The sequence below is a fragment of the Anguilla anguilla genome, chromosome 18 (genome assembly GCF_013347855.1).
Source record: "Anguilla anguilla isolate fAngAng1 chromosome 18, fAngAng1.pri, whole genome shotgun sequence".
Lineage (NCBI taxonomy): Eukaryota > Metazoa > Chordata > Actinopteri > Anguilliformes > Anguillidae > Anguilla > Anguilla anguilla.
In genome coordinates this window covers 29,469,319-29,490,302 of record NC_049218.1, presented here as the reverse complement: position 1 = coordinate 29,490,302, position 20,984 = coordinate 29,469,319, and positions in this window count along the sequence as shown.

Below are 20,984 nucleotides of genomic sequence, written 5' to 3'. Positions count from 1 at the left end.
GCCGCTGTCCTCTTTTAGCATACAGGGTGGAGAGAGAAACATTTTTTTTCCGCTGAATAAAAGATGATCCACGAGGCGTGTTTGAAATGTAATGCACCTGCCCGCAGGTGAAATAAGTAAACTGCTCCGCGGGGAGGGAGAGTGCCTGTCTGCCTCCCTGATCTATTTACCCGAGGCGTCCCGCTCCAAGTTTCACGCGTCAGCGTTCGCTCATTTCTTTTACAGATGTACTTTGAAGTGAGTGATGCAGATGGTCTGAAGTTGCGTGTGATTTAGGTTAAATATCCTTGTGTAAACCAACCCCACAATGCGCCTGATTTAAGTCGTACGCATTACTATGCATGCAAATGAACGGACTTAGTGAACCAGCAGCATGAATCTGTGCTAATATTATGAAATGAAATATGGATTATAAATACACCATCAGTGCTTGAGTTATAAATTAGTTATAAGATGAACCTATAAAATATTTATATTACAGCATAAACACCACCGGTATTATATGTATTCCATGAGTAAGCACTTTTTGCAAGTGCATTTTTGACAATACAAAAATATATTGTAATTGACAGGAAACAGATGGTGGGCAGATATATTGGCATTTTGGGGGATTAAGCTAGCGTATGTGAGGTTGTTTTATGAGTGAGCTGCAAAATCTTTTGCATGAAAGAGTCTGAGCTGCCTGGTTTGGTTTTTTCTAACAACTCTGTGGAAAGCAATAACAGGACACCAAAGATGCTAAACACATTGTGCTATAAGCTTTATATTAACATATAGCCAGAAAGTTATAGATTACAGAATAGATTATATTGGATATACAATATATATCAGTAGTGGCTGGTGGGTGTGAAAACAGGGGAGGACAGAGATATTTGGGTCCAGTAATTTGGGGTGGGAGTGCAGTTGCATTTTATTTGCAAAAAATAAAATAAATACATTTAAAAACTTCATAAAATGGACAGAATGTTCATTTTGGATGCAATGTCTTAGAAGTCAAAAACAATGAAAGAAAAAACTATGAAAGACATGGCTAATTGTAATTCAAATAAATCTGAACTTCTAAATTGTTCCACAATTGATCTTGATTTGAATACCAGCAAAGTTCCACGATGACTAATGAGCATACTTTCAAGTTGACAAAATATTATGTGTATAATAATGAATTAAACTCTGTATATTTGAGAAATGCAAACGTTTTAATAGGTGTGTATTTTTCAGATATCATGTAAAGATATAGTCTTAAACTAAGTATATGACAACAAATAGCAAATATATACAGCTTTCAGCTGTAGAGCCCGCACTGTAACCAGAATTGATTGATTACAAATGTAAAACTGTGGAGTACAAAGCAAAATCAAGAAAGCCTCATGGAGCTCGCAGGAGGTCGGTCCATTCATAGAAGACACCGAGGGATCATTGACCTATTTTTTGGAAGTTAAAATGTCTGCTTTGTGGCTTAGAGTGGCATATTGTAACACACTGGAGAAAAAAAAACTGCAATCGAACACTGCACTGAAGCACTGCAATCGAACGCTGCACTCGAAACGCTGCACTTGAACACTGCATTTAAACACTGCACTCAAACACTGCACTCGACCAATGCACTCAAACACTCTACTTGAACACTGCACAGCACTGCACACTGCATGGCTTTTTTTTTAAGCTGACTGCTTAGGGAGGATGTCCTACCTGTGTTTCATTTTTGCAATGTAAAATATATATATATATTAAATATACAGATGGGTGACAAATTAACATAAAATGTAGATGCTTCCATAGAGGTGTACTGCATGATACCATTATGCAATTAACATTGTATCATGCTCTGTGGCATGTATAAAAATGCTGAGCAGGCCCAGTTTCCCTCGATTTTGGATCAAAATGGCAAGAGGAAAAGATCTAAGTGACTTTGAAAGGGTTCATTATTGGGGCACGGATGGCAGGAGCTTCAGTCACAAAGACTGCTCTACTGGCTAGAGTTTCAGTAGGAACAGTGACTAAAGTGATATCTGCATTTAGATCTGGGAAAGGCATCAGTAAATAGGGTCAGAAATGTTGGTTGAAAGAGCACATTTGATGACCGTGATGGTCGTGCATTAGTGTGATATGTAAGGAAAAACAGAAGAGCAACTCTTCCTCAGGTGACTGAGAATGACAATGCCAGATGTGATCAGACTGTTAGCAAGAACAGTATGTCGACAAGTAACACAGGGATATTATTGTGGGGTTGCTGTGCATAAACCCCTCATTACAAAGATGAATGCACGTTTGAGAATTCAGTGGTGCAAAAACCATAGGCACTGGTCTACAGAGATATGGAAAAAAGTGATATGGTCAGATGAGTCATCCCTCACCATATTTTCGACAAGTGGGTGAGTGCATGTGTGGCGTAAACCAAGAGAATGGTACAGGCCTGAATGCTTGTCCCCTATAGTGAGGGGGTCATGCCAGAATTTTTCTGGCATGGTCCCCGTAAAGTTATTCTTAGTGATCACCTGTATCCTATGATGAAACATTTCTGTCCTGATGGGAATTGTCTCTTCCAGGATGGCAATGTCCCTATCCACAGGGCACGAGGGGTCACTGAAAAGGTTTGATGAGTACAGAAATGATGTGAATCAAATGCCATGGCCTTCGCAGTCACTAGATCTCAATACAATTGATTTTGAATCTACGTGTTAAACAGTGCTCTCCACCATCATCATCAAAACATAAAATGAGGGAATATCTTTTGGAAGTATGGTGTTCCATCCCTCCAGTAGAGTTCCAGAGACTTGTAGAATCTATGCCAAGGTGTTCTGGTGGCTATATTTTTACTAAGACACTTTATATTAGTTATTCTTTTCATTTGTCACCTTACTGTACACACACACACACACACACACACATATATATATATATATATATATATATAGCATCATGATTGTGGGATGAAAGTGGAATTAAAACATCAAGACATGACTCAATATACAAAACAAATGTAAACATGTTTGGGGCAAGCTAAGTTTATATCAGAATTCACCACTTTGATTGTTAGGTTCTGATATTTAATTGACAAATAATAATTCATGCCATTTATTTATTAACCAGTTGCTCTTTCATTTCTGGATGTATGTGATATAATTATAACCCTTGAACTACTGAAACACTACAACCCTTCGCTCACACAGCACTCAAAGGTTCACACTGTTCACACAGATTTACTCTCAGAACAAGTGCGTTCATCAGAATAATTTGTACACACATCTATTGTGCTGTCAATAATAATTGGATGAATGTATACACATTCAAAAGTAATACCACTGTTGGTTATGAAGTTGTGCTAAAGGTTTGCGGAGTATGTTGTGCCTGTATAATAATCATAAATAAAGTGTATTTGAGGCTTAAAGTTTGATCCAGGAAGCCATCATGGTGTTCACTTTTTTTAAAAATCAGTACAATCACTCTGTGACCTTAACTGCCCACAGCATTATTGAGAATAATAATTATTTTGTAACTCTACAAAATTATCTAAGGAAACAAGTATCCAGACCTTTGACTACTCTGCTCAGTGTCACTTTACCAATGATTAATATCATCCATTTTTAAAAAGAAAATAATGTAGTACTCTCAGACAAGGTGAACTTGCTCCAGGGTAGGGGGGTCAGGATTCTTAGATGAAGTATGTGTATAGTGTGCATCTAATGATGACTCAATAATTATGGAAGTAAAACCAATCACAATTTGAAAACTTGTTTTAATGTAACTGTCTCTATCTCTGTCTCTATCTCTATCTCTATTTCTATTTGTGGGCCATAGGTCCACTTTCCTATTACAAGCTTCCACAGCAGGTAAGACCGTTGCACTTATTATCATCATCATGATCATCATGATCATTATTATTATTATAATTATTATAATATATATTTTTTTAATATTAGTAGTAGTAGTAGTAGAAGTAGTAGTAGTAGTAGTTGCAACAGCAGTAGTAGTAGTAGTATACAATTTACTTAGGTATCTGATATTTTTACTGCAGCAGGTCAAGCACTTTACTCAAGAACACAACATAAGAACCCCAGCAGGGAATCTAACCCACAAACTTTGAGTCCCCAGCCCGGTTCCCTGACCCCTGTACTACCTAACTAAACCACTGTTGCATTCCTGGAAAGTTAAGGTACATGATCCCAACAAATAAATTGGTCCATCCTCCAGGAGGACAGCCCTTGAATGGTGAGGAAGGCTGTTGTCACCGCTTGAGTGCTCATGACTGGCGCTGTCCGGTGCTGAACTGCACTGTCCGGTGCTGAGCTGCACTCCCAGCTGTGCTCGATCACATCATTAAGCAGCAAAGGTGTAGCAGAACCTGCATGAGGGGATCAACAAGACACCTTGTGTGCAATGCTACCTTAACAAATACAGAAAATGCCGACCTACACACACATACAAACCGCTGTCTGTAAGCCATTCATTATAACTGGCTAAATACAGGCCTGCCATTAAAATTATTGATATCAAAATGAGGCCAATTTACAACAAACAATTGGCTATCCTAGATCAACTTAAACAAGCTCTATTCCAAAGCAATGCTACCCAATGTTTCATGATTATTTCAGTTCAGTTTGGACCTGTGTTTGTTCATCTTATCATCTGAAGAAAATGTAGTCATTCAAAGTTTATGTGTCAGCAAACTGTAACCTGACCATTCTGCTTTTGAGGTGAACTAGTAGTTTGCATCTTGCAATGTAGCCACTGTAGTTCTGTCCATGAAATTTTCTGTGGACAGTAGCCACAGACACATCCCTGCCTGCCTCTAAAGAGTGTTTCTGATCTGTCAGGCAGGTGTTCGGGGGTTTATCTTCATTATGGTGATAATTCGGTCAGCAGCTGTAGAGGTCTTCCTTGGCCTACCAGACCCTTTTCAATTACTGAGCTCACCAGTGCTCTCTTTCTTCTTAATGATGTTCCGAAGAGTTGATTTTGGTAAGCCTAAAGTTTGGCTTATGTCTCTGACCGTCTTATTTCTCAGCCTCATAATGACTTCCTTGACTTTCATTGGCTCAACTGTCATCCGCATGTTGACAAATGCTAACATCAGGCTGTCTGAATTGGATCAAACCAGTATCCTAATGTGAGATCCCTTAAGTTATAGTTGATAGGCAAAATATATGCTAATGTATCAGTGTAAATACTGTACACATATTGCACTGAGAACAGACTCCAGAGCTGTTTGTCCCATTAAATAAAGTATTTAAAAATTCAATATCTTCTCATGTAGCTTTCTGTGCCAATTCTGTTGTACAAATTGAATTGGTACTGAAAACTATATGAGCAGATATTACATTTTTAAATATTTTATTTAATGTACTCAATAATTATATTGAGTACATTAATTTATGAACCCCTGTTCCCCTGCGTTCAGTGCTTTACCCATCACATCACCTCTCCAATCTAAGCCTTAGGAGCATGTGGAGATGGTCAGTCAAACCTCAGTGTATCCTATTGGTAAACCTCAGTGTGTCCTATTGGTAAATCTCAGTGTCCTATTGGTAAACCTCAGTGTGTCCTATTGGTAAACCTCAGTGTGTCCTATTAGTAAACCTCAGTGTGTCCTATTGCTAAAATTCAGAGTAGCTCACTGCATTTTGAGAGCACAAGTACAGAAACACCCTTTAACAGGAACCCAGGCTGGCAGTAGTTAGAGGACGGTAAAGCAGGATGGATCATAAATGGGTTCAAACACACTTATTAAATGAAATACGGAAATGAAATGCAGCTCAACGCTGTGTAGTCTCGTAAACACAATCTTTGTGAATAAGAACTGAAAAAGAACCACGACAAAAAAACAGTCACAAATGGCAAAATTAGCAGGGTAATTTTGCAATGGTGCAAACTGCAAATTAGGATCTGCACGCACGTTCCTTCAACATATGAGGTCCTGCTGCTGATTAATTGGAAAAATCCAAACCAACAGATATAACCAAACAGGATTTCCCAGTGGAATTGCCGTGTCTAATAATTGCACTTTCTCGGTTATCAAGATAACATTATTTATTCACTCACACCAAACAGACTTATTGCTTTATTTTTGGATCATGCAGAACTTGAACATAAACAACACAGTGTATTTATTTATTTTTATTATTATATATTGCACCTGAATTTAAGAAAGCAAAAGTTCTACTTTACAATTTGTCGAAAGCAAAGCGGTAAAAAGGTGACAGCACCGCCCGTTCGCGGTGGGAAAAACAAACCGCCAGAGAAAGCAGGCGGGGGCGACGCTTTATTTATTCCGGGTTCCTCTCGGGCGACCGGACCGTGAATGGAGCGCGGCTGATCCGGGGAGACACTGCGCTCTGAGCATCCCCCAGATGAGATCGATATCCGAGAAGGGCGTCCGCTCCCGATAAAAGCTCCATTTCCAGCGCCTCCGCGGCGGGGGTAATCAGGCGCCGGCGCGAGGAGTCATTCCTTTCAGCTCCAGAGTTCTCGGGTCGCCCGGCTGGTGGAAAGCCATTTAAAGGTGTTAATATAGCCTAGGGGAGGGACAGGATAAACAGCTGACCCTTATCTCCACCTCAGTCGGGAGATAACACACACTTTCTGTTCCCGGACAGCAATGAAAGGATAGTGGTACTAAAAGAAGAACCAGGAAACACATGTAGCCTGCAGTGTTGCGTAAAGCACATATCGAGTGGAGCCGGTCTTCTTTTGTATTGTAAAGCGCATCTTAGATGCTAAGAATACAGGAATTTCAGAGGCCGTTGAAATCACTGATGCACAAAGTGCACAAAGTTGCCTGTAACATACCTTTTATTACAGGCCATGTAGAAATTCATCATAGTTTCAGCAATGTGTTTTTTTTTAGGTAAAATGCTAACAATGAAGATGCAACCAATATTCTTTATGGAATTTTACATTCAATCAGTAATGCAGCACACCTGTACAGCAAGATAAATTTCTTCCTTTCTCAAAATCACAGTGACAGTTCACAGCAAAGGTGATAGCTGTGGAGGCCATGTTAACAATATTACACATCTTGTTCTCCCTACTGTTTTATTTAGGCAGATTCGGGAAACATGGTCTGTGGTCTACACTGAGCATGCTCAGGATTTGGATATTCACGTGTCTAACGTAGGTTTGGAATGTCTGTCTTCAGCCACACCCAGTCACTCGCATGCACACCTGGGCATTCACAGACCTGTGTGCACAGGGCCTGTGTTATGAAGCCACTGTGCTTCAGCTATACGCTAACAGGGTAGCTCAAATCATTTCAATATGCAGTGCTAAGTTGTTTTAGTTTTCATGTGTAGTTTTGTCAGTGGCTAGGTTTGTGCTACAGTATGTATGTATTGAGGTTATTCATTATCCCATCAAAAGGACACAGCACAGTATTGAGACTGAACTGAGGCTCTTGTTTGGGACCTTGTGGCTACTGAATTAGCTGAATTAGTATGAAGAGTCAATTCATTTTCCTTGAATGTTGAACAGAATTAATTCATAATCACCTAAAATGCATTTTTTTCTCAAAATATAGAAACAAATGATGCAGCCGTGCATGTGGTTGTGGCAAGTTATTAAAGTTTTCATATGCACAGTTTCCATCATTACAATTTTTTTTGCTTCCTCAAGGAGTACGCATTAAAATTCAGTGACAGAAAAGAAACTGGGGGAAGAGAAGAACTGATTCATTGATGATGGCAGCAGGGTTGATATCCCCACCATAAAAGTTTAATCAACACCTTATGTGAGCTGCACCAACATAGGCCCTTTCAATCTCCATGGTGTAGAAGCATCGTCGTGTGTGTGTGTGTGTGTGTGTGTATGCTGTGTTTTTGTTTGTGTAAGTGTTTTTGTGAGTGGGTGTGTGTGTGTGTGTGTGTGTATACTGTGTTTTTGTTCGTGTAAGTGTTTTTGTGAGTGGGTGTGTGTGTGTGTGTATGCTGTGTTTTTGTTTGTGTAAGTGTTTTTGTGAGTGGATGTGTGTGTGTGTGTGTGAGTGGGTGTGCACGTCGAGCTGAAATATGAACATTTCTGAAATTGCCCGTAACCCTTTTGAACGCCAGAACACCAGGGAAAGCCGCGTAGCTTCCAGTTTATTTATAGCTTCCTGTTCGAGTCGGGAATGACATCAATGGGAATGGCATATAGGGTTTAGATCCCAAAGCACGGCTCGCAAAACGGCACCCGGATCACATCAAAGTGTTTGTACCTGCCGCTCCCGTAATGACCGCGTCTGAAATTAAACCCAATCGCCAAATCCAGTGCTATGCATTTTACTAGCCCCTCCATCAGACCCATGCCAGGACGCACGCACACAAAACTACAGTGTGCGCCTCGGACAGAAATAAAGAGAAAATCTGATTAATGACATCAGTGGGGATGCTGCCGCTATTGTGGCAGATATGAGATGCAATGTGTCAGAGTCTGCTGAAAAAATTGGACCGACTAAAATAATGACCCTAATGCAGGGATATGTGTGGGAAACGGTAAGGGGATAAACAAATCTGGATCAGAGAGAGTGATTAAGTATGTGGTAATTACAAAGTGTTTTCACTTAATTTTATTTTTTTATACTTTGACGAGCAAGAGAGAGACTTCTTGTGATTCATCTCCCTGCCTGCATTATTGCAGTGTTTCTAGAAAAGAAGAGAAGGCTGGTCCTTTCTATCCTTGTTACTCTGAATAGTATATGGCACATTTGTACCATAGACACATGTACATGCAAGATGTCACCATCAGTGGTGTATAACTGTGCAAGGAAAATTCTAGAACCTAAAAAAGACACAATTAATAAAAAATAATATTTCAGGCTGCGTGCTGGTCATTTCGATGCCATCTTATATGATGACAAAGTCTCATTACACTACAGGCGTTTAGCAGATGCTCTTATCCAGAGCAGCTTACACAACTGTTTGCATTGTGTTCATTTATATTGCTACATTTCTCACAAGCACAACGGTAGAGTCCTGCCTGGGAATTGAACCTGCAACCTCCCAGCCCTGTCCCCCAACCCACTGCATCACACTACCACCAAGTCAGCTATACAGCAGTGCCTGCTTGTCATTGCTGTATGCTGCAGATAGACGTGCTTAACAAGTGCCTTCATAACTGCGCAATAAACATAGCATAAACCTGTCAAATCCAGTCATGACGACATGTCTGTCAGATGTACTTGTGCCACATACAAAAATGAAATTTTAATCAAATTCACAAAGGAGCTCCAGATTTATGGATAAAATTAATTAAAATAAGAATGGTAAATATGAACCATACTGGTGCCTGAGCACTTCCATTCATTTAATCTCTCAGAGCACCAGACGTTGAAATGGCCAGTAATGAAAATGTCTACTGATGGAATATAACAAGAAAAAATATTATTTTTTTAACAGCATTCAAAAGACACAAAATGCACAACAAGAAAGCAATGCAAAGCCTGAAAATGAAAAAAAGAGATAAAAAAAGAAAGAGATACAGCTTGGCAGTTCATTTGAAGGCAGTTTTTTTCTCGAGCAAGCTGTGTGCTTTGATTTAGCGTGCATGAGAAATAATTTGGCCTGTCTTGCCACGGCTGGAATTTGATGTAAGGTTAGGTCATTCTGACTTAGATTTAAGAACTTTGGCTGAAAGAATATGCAAATTTTCAAAAATGAATCATCAGCTTTGTCAAAAACAACGTCCTCCGAAGCACCGTGTGCTTGGTGGTTATTTATGTCTTCCATGTGAACATAATTCTTTCAGGTCCCATCTCTTTCCCTTCAACAAAACCCGATTATATATTATTACCTTATTTAGGCTTTTCAAAATGCATCTGTGAGGGGGGCATTCACTCCAAGCACTACTGCATGTTCTATAACATTTCGATAATTTTGAAGGCTGACTGTTTTATGCAGTTCTTGTAATGAGTTTTTGCTGATTAAAACGATTCTGAATGCAATTGTACGCATCTGGCCTCTAATGATAACGCCCTCGATTTTTCCATTCGCTGATTTAGAGTTTCTCCTCTGGTCAGTCTTGCACCGCAGACTAGCACACTGATATCACGGTCCAGTCAGGCTAGCACACAGATATCACAGTCCAGTCAGACTAGCACACAGATATCACGGTCCAGTCAGGCTAGCACACAGATATCACGGTCCAGTCAGACTAGCACACAGATATCACGGTCCAGTCAGACTAGCACACAAATATCACGGTCCAGTCAGGCTAGCACACAAATATCATCGTCCAGTCAGACTAGCACTGAGATATCATGGTCCAGGCAGACTAGCACACAGATATCACAGTCCAGTCAGACTAGCACACAGATATAACAGTCCAGTCAGACTAGCACACAGATATCTCGGTCCAGTCAGACTAGCACAGATATCACAGTCCAGTCAGACTAGCACACAGATATCACAGTCCAGTCAGACTAGCACACAGATATCACGGTCCAGTCAGACTAGCACACAGATATCACGGTCCAGTCAGACTAGCACACAGATATCATGGTCCAGTCAGACTAGCACACAGATATCACGGTCCAGTCAGGCTAGCAGACAGATATCACAGTCCAATCAGACTAGTACACAGATATCATGGTCCTGTCAGACTAGCACACAGATATCACGATACAATCAGACTAGCACACAGATATCACGGTCCAGTCAGGCTAGCACACAGATATCATGGTCCAGTCAGGCTAGCACACAGATATCACGGTCCAATCAGACCAGCACACAGATATCACGGTCCAGGAGTATCCTCTTCCAGACACTGCTCCCCTTCATTAAGCTCCATGCAGACATAATTTATCACTCAGAGCTGTGGTCCCTCGTATCCACTGTGATCTCCTTTCCACTGGCAGACACACAGACAGTCTCCTCCGTCTCTGTTTCCCCATCATTCCCTCTCCTCTCTCTCACTGGCGGTAGATCTGAGCTGCCCACTGTGAGGACAGCCTCTTGCTACCAGGACAACTACAATACTGTACAATCTCTGCATAGACCGTGAACCCAGAACCAGGTCTTGGTGAATGCTGAGGGTCATGGATGCTCACAAGCTTTGAATTTTGAGGGAAACTTTATTGTGTGGCATGTAAAAAACACAATGAATGAAAATTTTCATGTTGAGTTTTTTTCGGACTTCTTTCAGCAACGGTTGATTGTTTTTATACTGTCGGACAGAAATAATTTAATCATGGTAGTGCACCTCTACTATGTTTCAAAATATTGAACTCACCAAAAAAAAATGAACAATTACTGTATATAATTATGTAATACAATAATATAATACAATCCTCTATTCACTAAAATGTGAAAACCAGGGCTCGGAAACCCAAATGACACACTTTTCCAGATATTGAATGTATAACATCTGCTGCTTTTTGGAATGATCCCTTATGATAGAGCAATCATACAGCGGATGATCAGGAACAGCTTAATGACTGTACACCTGGGATTTATTCAGTTAGCTTGGAACATGACACGAAGGCTGCTAACTGCCTCGTTGGTATGAGAAACCGTCCTTTTTTTTCTCAAGCAGGAGACGCATCGGTGTGCGGCTACTTCCGTTGTCTTAAAATTGCGTCTTTATTGCAGCGCAGAGCCACCACTCCTGACAGGACTGAGGGAATATCTCTGACATCCTCAGGTTCCAGAACACTTAAAATCTTGTAGTGAGGAGCAGAAATGCACTGACATCCTGCTATCTGGTGCCCACTGAATCCTGTCTACTGTCAGAAGGACAAATGAGACTGCGTGTCTGGCCTGCGCTGGAGGTGACAGTGTCATTAAAAATGAGCTTGTGAGCAGCCACGGCAGCGGGAGGGGAGGGTGGGGGGAGGTGGGGATCTGGGAATCGGGGCAGCATTGTTTAAGGGAGAAGGGGTCGGCAGCATTCCGTCAGCGTTCCGCGGGCAGCCTGTTAAGGGGTCCGCTCCCGGCTTCGAGGCTTGGCGTCAACCTCGATGGAAAAAAAATCTTTTGAAAAGCACCGTTCCTTTTTCAGGGGTCAAGAAGTCTTACTTCCACGATGGAAATGTTCTCTCCGTGGATTTAATGAGCTTGGACTCCGCTCAAACTTTGTTCCCCTCCATCTACCCACCCGCCCCCCACCCCCCCCCTCCCGCCACCGCCGGCAAACAGTAAGTTAGCTCATTGAAGCAGGAACTGTCCTCCATCTAGTCCAGGCCTTTGTTCTGTGCGAGCCTGTCAGTCTGATCTATAGCTGCTTTCACACGTCTGTTCCCTGATTGTCATTGAACTGCTCAGTCCCCGGAAACCTGTCGTTTCATCTTCTGCCTCCGTTCATTAGACGTAACCGCAATATGGCGAGACCAGACCGGAACCAGGAAGCTATCTCTCACAATTTACTGATGATGACATCACGGCTGTACAATTAAAAGAGAAGGCCTTCTGTCTGTTTGCTCTTCCTGTCCACTCTCTTTGTTTCCTTAAATACCCGCTGGAGGCAGTGTCAGGTTGCAAAGATGCAAAGGCTACATTTTTTCATCAACACCCAGGTCAAGTACAGCCCAGTTGGCATCCTTCCCAGAATTCCACAGTGGTTGTGTTAACATTTTAGTAAGAGTAACTCTAAAATAGCCCATGACACAACAGGCTAACCATGCCATCCCATTCTTGTAAGAACAATGCTTGTCCTGTTATCACAAAGTAATGACTACACTTTATCAGCACAAAAAAGAATAAAAAAATATTTTGAATTATTTGGCTCAAAAAAATCTTAACTTCCATCATATTTTAGATTTGTAAGTTCACCTTTTAAACAAGGATTAGACAAAAGTTTAAGAACATCCATCTATTATCTATACCCGCTTATCCTGGGCAGGGTTGCAGGGGGTCCTGGAGCCTATCCCAGCATGCATTGGGTGAGATGCAGGAACACACCCTGAACAGGCCACCAATCTATCACAGGGCACACACACCATTCACTCACTATTAACTCACACACTCATACCTATGGCAATTTAGAGCCTCCAATTAGCCTACCTGCAGGTCTTTGGACTGTGGGAGGAAACCGGAGTACCTGGAGGAAACCTGCACGAATACAGGGAGAACATGCAAACTCCACACAGAAAGACACAGGCCGGATTCAAACCCGCGACCTTCTACTTTAAAAACATTTGTTAAAAAAAAATGCATTTCAGATGGGGACACACATTGGCCTGTCCTAACATCTGTCCCTTAATGGCGAAGGCTGATTTTAATAGCTAAGTGTGTTTAAGGCACTTTCTCATTAATTCAATAACAAATCTTTAGAGACAGCCAGTGAAGCATGTAATAAGATTTCTGGAGAATCAATGGCAGCTTGTTACTTTGCTAATAATCAGCCAGCCCCCCAGCGTGGGCCCTTGGAAATTCTGAATGGTAACTGCTGTTATTATGCATGACCTTGTTTCCCTTTAATGAAGTCTGTTTTTCATTCTCTAAGATGCTAATGAATTGTTGAGGGCACGGCTAATTGTTGTGGTTTGGAAGGGCAGAGGCCAAAGGATGTTCTTCAGCAGTTTGTTTACTGAAGGACAATACTTCTGCCAACTCTTTGAAAGATGAAGGAAAAATGAATGAAACAAAAGAAACTGGCATTATCAGTCAGAACTGCACCATCTGAAGAAATTGATTTTTTTTTAAAATCAGAATGATATTATAATGAGCTATAGCAGTGATCTCCTATGATAATACTTTATCTACGGAACATTTACAATCAAGAAAAGAACAACGCATTCATGCCAATACAGTATCGAACCTCATATAGGTAGACCAATACAGCTTCACAGCCACATACAGGTAAACCAATACAGCATCACAGTCTCATACAGGTAAACCACTACAGTATCACAGCCTCATACAGGTAAACCAATACAATCACAGCCTCATACAGGTAAACCAATACAGTATCACAGCCTCATACAGGTAAACCAATACAGTATCACAGCCTCATACAGGTAGACCAATACAGCATACAGTCTCATACAGGTAAACCAATACAGTATCACAGTCTCATACAGGTAAACCAATACAGTATCACAGTCTCATACAGGTAAACCAATACAGTATGACAGCCTCATACAGGTAAATCAATACAGTATCACAGCCTCATACAGGTAAACCAATACAGTATCACAGTCTCATACAGGTAAACCAATACAGTATCACAGTCTCATACAGGTAAACCAATACAGTATCACAGTCTCATACAGGTAAACCAATACAGTATCACAGACTCATACAGGTAAACCAATACAGTATCATACCTCATACAGGTAAACCAATACAGTATCACAGCCTCATACAGGTAAACCAATACAGCATACAGTCTCATACAGGTAAACCACTACAGTATCACAGACTCATACAGGTAAACCAATACAGTATCACAGTCTCATACAGGTAAACCAATACAGTATAACACCTTCATAGAGAATATCAAGATCCACAACCATGCAGAGATGGTTAAAACTAGCAGTTTTCCAAACTATTCATCTTTTGGACATATTCCTTGAAATGTACATTGTTTTTATGGAATCACAGACAGTAATGTATGGCATCTGAGAGCCAGAATCTACAGGCAAGGTCTGACTATATATATATATATATATATATATATATATAAATGGGTGTATGTATTCTGATTCAGTCAATGTACACTGCAAATGTGAAGTGTAATGGCCAGTACAATGTGTGAAATAACAGCAGTCTTTGTGAATCATTCCCTTCTTTCCTATTTGAAAGATAACTTTGGGTTCCTTTAGGAGAAGGGGCATGATATTTTTTGCTGACAGGAAAGACTGGAATAATTGCCCAGGGTTGGCAGTGAGCACACAGACTCCCCAAGCAACAGGCTACTGCCGTCGTAAAATATTCCATTGTCTTCACCTAGACTTAATAAGCTAAGAGCTGCCAGACCCCAGATGTAAAAAGATAAATAAATGAGATTAAATACCTGTTGTTGTCATAAATATATTCATTATTAGGGTGGCCAAGAACCAGAAGTGGCTAAAATGTATGTATTTATTTATTCTTTTATTTATTTTTGCAAAATCCCAAATGATCTTTCAATGACTGAAATGACAGGTTTCCCTCTTAATATACACTAAACTCTTGGCAAATCGCCAGCAGAACCAAAAGCAAAATTGGTGAGCCGTGGCAGCTGTTGGAGTGTTTAGTGTTATGTTCTCACAGTGGCAGCTGTTGGAGTGTTATGTTTTGACAGTGGCAGCTGTTGTAGTGTTATGTTTTCACAGTGGCAGCTGTTGGAGTGTTATGTGTGATGTTTTCACAGTGGCAGCTGTTGGAGTGTTATGTTTTCACAGTGGCAGCTGTTGGAGTGTTATGTGTGATGTTTTGACAGTGGCAGCTGTTGGAGTGTTATGTGTTATGTTTTCACAGTGGCAGCTGTTGGAGTGTTATGTTTTCACAGTGGCAGCTGTTGGAGTGTTATGTTTTGACAGTGGCAGCTGTTGTAGTGTTATGTTTTGACAGTGGCAGCTGTTGGAGTGTTATGTTTTCACAGTGGCAGCTGTTGGAGTGTTATGTTTTGACAGTGGCAGCTGTTGTAGTGTTATGTTTTGACAGTGGCAGCTGTTGGAGTGTTATGTTTTCACAGTGGCAGCTGTTGGAGTGTTATGTTTTCACAGTGGCAGCTGTTGGAGTGTTATGTTTTCACAGTGGCAGCTGTTGGAGTGTTATGTTTTGACAGTGGCAGCTGTTGTAGTGTTATGTTTTGACAGTGGCAGCTGTTGGAGGTTATGTGTTATGTTTTCACAGTGGCAGCTGTTGTAGTGTTATGTTTTCACAGTGGCAGCTGTTGTAGTGTTATGTTTTGACAGTGGCAGCTGTTGTAGTGTTATGTTTTGACAGTGGCAGCTGTTGGAGGTTATGTGTTATGTTTTCACAGTGGCAGCTGTTGGAGTGTTATGTTTTGACAGTGGCAGCTGTTGGAGTGTTATGTGTTATGTTTTGACAGTGGCAGCTGGTGTAGTGTCATGTTTTGACAGTGGCAGCTGTTGTAGTGTTATGTTTTCACAGTGGCAGCTGTTGGAGTGTTATGTGTTATGTTCTCGCCGTGGCAGCAGTTGAAGTGTTATGTGTGATGTTTTCTACTGTGGCAGCTTGTGGAGAGTTATGTTTTGACAGTGGCAGCTGTTGGAGTGTTATGTGTTATGTTTTGACAGTGGCAGCTGTTGGAGTGTTATGTGTGATGTTTTAACAGTGGCAGCTCTTGGAAGTGTTATGTTTTATGTTTTAACTTTGCTGACATCGGCTGAAGAATCAGAGTGACATCCATGTATAACCCCATTAAACTGCCAAATTAGATTTTTCAGTATTAGAAACCCTGAAATCTACTAGTTTTATCTCACAAATATATAAGAATTGGTGGAATTGCCATAGTCAACTCCAGAGGTATAGCTAGTTGTTGTTGTTGTTGTTGTTTTTGTTGATGTTGTTCTTCTTATTATTATTATTATTATTATTATTATTATTATTCGATGTTTGTGAACATGTATACAGTAATACAAAGTTATAACAGCAGACAATGTAAATAACTGTTTCTAAAATATTAAGGTGATGTAACAAACAAAAAAATTGCTTTTTGTCTACGACAACTTAACAGTGTGACAGTGGCACAACAGCAAGATTGTGATGGGAGTACAGTACAGACATAGTACAGACATAACAACCACCTGAGGACCTATGAACATTATGTCAATCATCATCATCATCCGCTGAGGCATCATAATGTGCTTACTTTGGTATATCACAACCTTTGAAATGTAATCTATATTCTCATTATTTAAATTCTAAAATGACCCAATTTGCATATCTGTATAGCAGTATGTTATATCTAAAGACATTGGCCCCGTTTATAGGGCAGGATAGGTCCTAATAAATGTCGGTATTTATCATGACAAACAACAATACATGTTAATGTTAAACATTTAAACAGGAAGTTAAATGTTTAAGTTGAACATTTCGCAAGGATTTGACTGTGGCCAAACAGGACACTTTCCCCATTGCTTCTAAACGAGTGGCAATTTTGAAAAACAGCCTCCAGATTTTAACAAACACAAAGAGTCTGTGTTATCCGAGCCTTGGAAACCCCTTCACTGGCTACCAGTAGTGGCCAGAGTCAAAATCTTTTAATGATGTCAACAGTGCAGCCCCTGAATGTATTTCTGACCCCATGTGTCTCCGATAGACAGCTCAGATCCTGTGTTCAAAGCTTCCTGCGACTTCCAAGAGCCTGTCCACAAACACAGGCTCAGCTTGTTCAGCACAGACCTCCACACTACGGAGGACAATGCCTGAGCTGGCTACAAATTCAAGTCTCTTGTAAAGACACGTCTCTTCAAAAGTAATTTAGCAGCTGTACTTAGCAGTTTTTTTTTTCTTTTTTTGTACATCACATTGATTTTATTGGCCTAGATTTAAAATATTTTGAGTCACATATTTTGTACCAATTCCTAATTCATCTTTTTATTGTTCTTAGCCATTCTGTACTGAAATGTTTTTTTTTTTTTTTTTTTTTTTTTGGGGGGGGGCATAATTGAATTATTATGTTCCTGTGGTCATAAATGTTCTCTTTAAATGAACATTATTATTATTATTATTATTAGTAGTAGTACTTTTATTACCTTTTTGATGGACATTACCTGTTTGTTTATGGTGAGCTATGGTTAACTGGTTAGGTACGCTAATGAGCTAGGTTCATTTGTTAGACAGGAGCAAGCACAATGTTTTTATTGTGCATTTAACAATTGATCATCTAGCACGCATCAGATGGCTCAATAAGATCAAGATTAAATCAAATAAAATCAGCTAGCTGAATTTGAAGGCGCTGCTACATCTCCTAACATTGTCATTTTAACAGATACCTTATTAACTAGTAAAGTCACTCATCAACTATTCTCAGTATGCTGTAACACTTTAAAATGTATGTTTTTATAAAGAAAAACAATGTACCTGGTATTTCAGAAGCAAACAAATACGTTCACCTTTGAAATGTGTAATATATTACTTTTATCTTCAACAAAAATGGGCATGTGGATCCTCAGCATCAGATGACTGGACACCTATGGACTTTGGCTGAGAACAGGGCGAAGGTGTGAAACAAAATGGTGGTGATTGGATGTCAGGTGAAATGCATAGGATCCATTGCCTGCTCCCTGACCTTCCGGAAGGCACATTGAGCATAGTTCTTATTTTATATACGCTTGAACAGCTCTGAACAGGAAATGTGTGCATAGATTTAACTTCTAAAAACAAGAATGACCTTTCTTCACACGTTTGGAAAAATATTTGCACTCTCCCGGCTTTGACAACATGAGAAGTCTCTTCCTGTGACCTAGGAACTCTTCCTCGAAGAACTTTCCTAGTTTTATTCATACTGCAAATGTTAAAGTAGACCAGCTCTAGAGGCTGGGACAGCAAATCACCAACATTGATCTTATACCCTTTCAACCATGTGCAATTTGGAAGACTGATTTGGGCCTTTATCTTGCTGGAAGTCAATTTACCACCAATCCTGAAATGGTGGGCTTTGGAATCAATCAGTCTGAGATTTCTAATCATGGCCTTCAAGGCCACTGTCTGCGTGACACACCAGCGCAAACCAGACACACCTTTTATCTTCCGTCTTCTGCCCTTTCTCTTCACCCTTTCTGCCCAAAGCATATCATATTATATCACCTGTGTCAATTACCAGGAAAGATCCATTTTTGGCTGCAAGACCGTACAGTAATTCACTTGCTAACCATCTCCCCCCAGAGTAAGCGCAGTGTGATCAGCCCACCACTAGATGGCGCAAAGACACTGACACGTTCCTGAAACATACACTCGCAGCCCCTGAGCCGTTCATGTCGTTTCACCTGAGAAGTATAGTAACTGCAATTCCACTGAGGAGTCTCAATATTCTTCATGCTCTGGAAGGTTAGCATAACTCTCAGGAATAAAACTGCCGCATACAGATTTACTAACAACACCATGGGGCATAAAATGTGATCGGAGATTGCAGTGGCTGAACTTCTCCAGTATATACTTCAGCAAGACAAAAAGCACTTGGATGGTTTTCCCATACACAGACGTGTCCTGGAGGCGGGACATGGTACGATGCACAGGAGATACATGGCGAAAAGGTGAAAGAAGGAATAGAGTTTTTTTTTATGTCAGTTGGCGTGAAAGGTAAACAGGCATTGGGTTTGTCAGGAGGAACACTGGAGTCTTTAGACTTCCTGACTTTATACATTTGGCTCAGAGGCTAAACTGAAGAATAGTCTGCTGTGTAATAAAACAAATAAAGAAATGTTAGCTTAGGTCATCTTAATGGATTCTGTGCTTCTTTTTCTTTTGCTCTCACTTTATTCTTCTTAAAGAACTTCTCCAAGAACTGCACGTCAAATATCTACAAAATAATCATCACCATGATCTCTACTGTAAACAGTAGATGCCATTATATAGTTAAAGTAGTAGTGCCTGCCATGGATTATGTTTTAATTACTGATGACGAGTTCACGTCAGCAGTACAGACATCGGTGTGTAAATGAGGGCGTGGTGGACAGCAGCCGCAGTTAGCTTTCGAGTGTGAACGGAATTAGCAGGAACTACAAAAGAAACCCCTCACACGTACAGTAGCGCTGCTCTTTAAGTAATTCAATATTCAGGGTTCTGTCCAATCAGGGCGGCGCTCCAATGCAAAGATTAACAAAATCTATGTACACCGCACTCAACCTGACTCGGTATCCACTGAAAGCGTTCTGCCAAGTTTAATATTTGTAACTACTGAAGGGAAGTAAAATGCCATTTTCTCTGCGTTCTCTTCCACTCGCCATCCTTGCGTGATCACAGGAAGCGGGTCTTTCCTTACAGCAAAACAGAGCGTGTAGTTTGTTCTGCTCGGCGATTCGTTAGCGGGGTAATCAAACCTGCGATTTAGGGGCCCTTCTGGTTCTCATTAAGAGGCCTGTGGCAGCTCCTCCAGCTGTCATTACCGCGTCCCCCCCGGCGCTGCCAGGATAAATATCTCAGCTGCCTCGGCCTCAGCGGGCCTCTTCCTTTATAACTTCCTCCGCAGCGAAGAGCAAAGGTTAGCATTAGCCGCAGCCGAGGCTTTCTCCAGCTACGCCGCGGATCACAGGAAGCGCTTCTTAAAACTTCTTTGGTGCACAGTTACCAGCAGGTTCACCGGGAGATCAGACCCACAGGGGAAATATACTCTCTCTCACTCGCTCCCAAGCTGCTTTTCCCGCTCAGGGAAGAGGTTATTCTGAATGAGCTTGTTTTTACTGTATCGGATGTCAATACCGATGTTTCGAGGGCGCGTCTCCTGGTTAATATTTGAGGAATCGAGGAAGGCTACTGTCGGTCTAATCTTGTTCCAGACTATCGCCGGTGTTCCCATCACTATGGGTGGGATAATTCTTCTGCTCTCTTACATTCAAAGGATTCTCATGTAGACCTTTCTTACGAGAAAGAATTTTTACTGTTGAATATCTGTAAACATTGATCTAAATTGCATGAGCATTGAAAATACTACTGGCATCCTAATAAGCAAACTGCACAACAGTTGAATTTTCAGACTAAAAGTGATTCTGAGCAGCAGATTTATGAGACATAGCCAGTTGTGTGTGACCCCCAAAGCAGGGAGGAGCATAGTTAATCACTGTGCCCCACAGTAACTCAGAAGCTGTGCATTATTGATATATTTTAAGGAATATAAATTTATTCTCAAAGTAAGAGAGCCGATGCAGGACTGAACTCCTGGCTGCTGGAGAAGAGTCAGGATGATATGTATATTTTGAGCAGTCAATGCAATATTACAATATCGAACTTGCTTATGAATTTCTTTGATTTTGTTTTTGTTGCTCTCACTCAGTGTGGAGTTTGCTGTACTTTCATCTACGTTCTTACTTTTTCTGGCTGAGCCAATATTCTCAAACCCGTTCAGAATTTTAACACAATGGAAATTAATCTGTAGCTTTTACTCTCCGTCGATGATAATCAAAATCA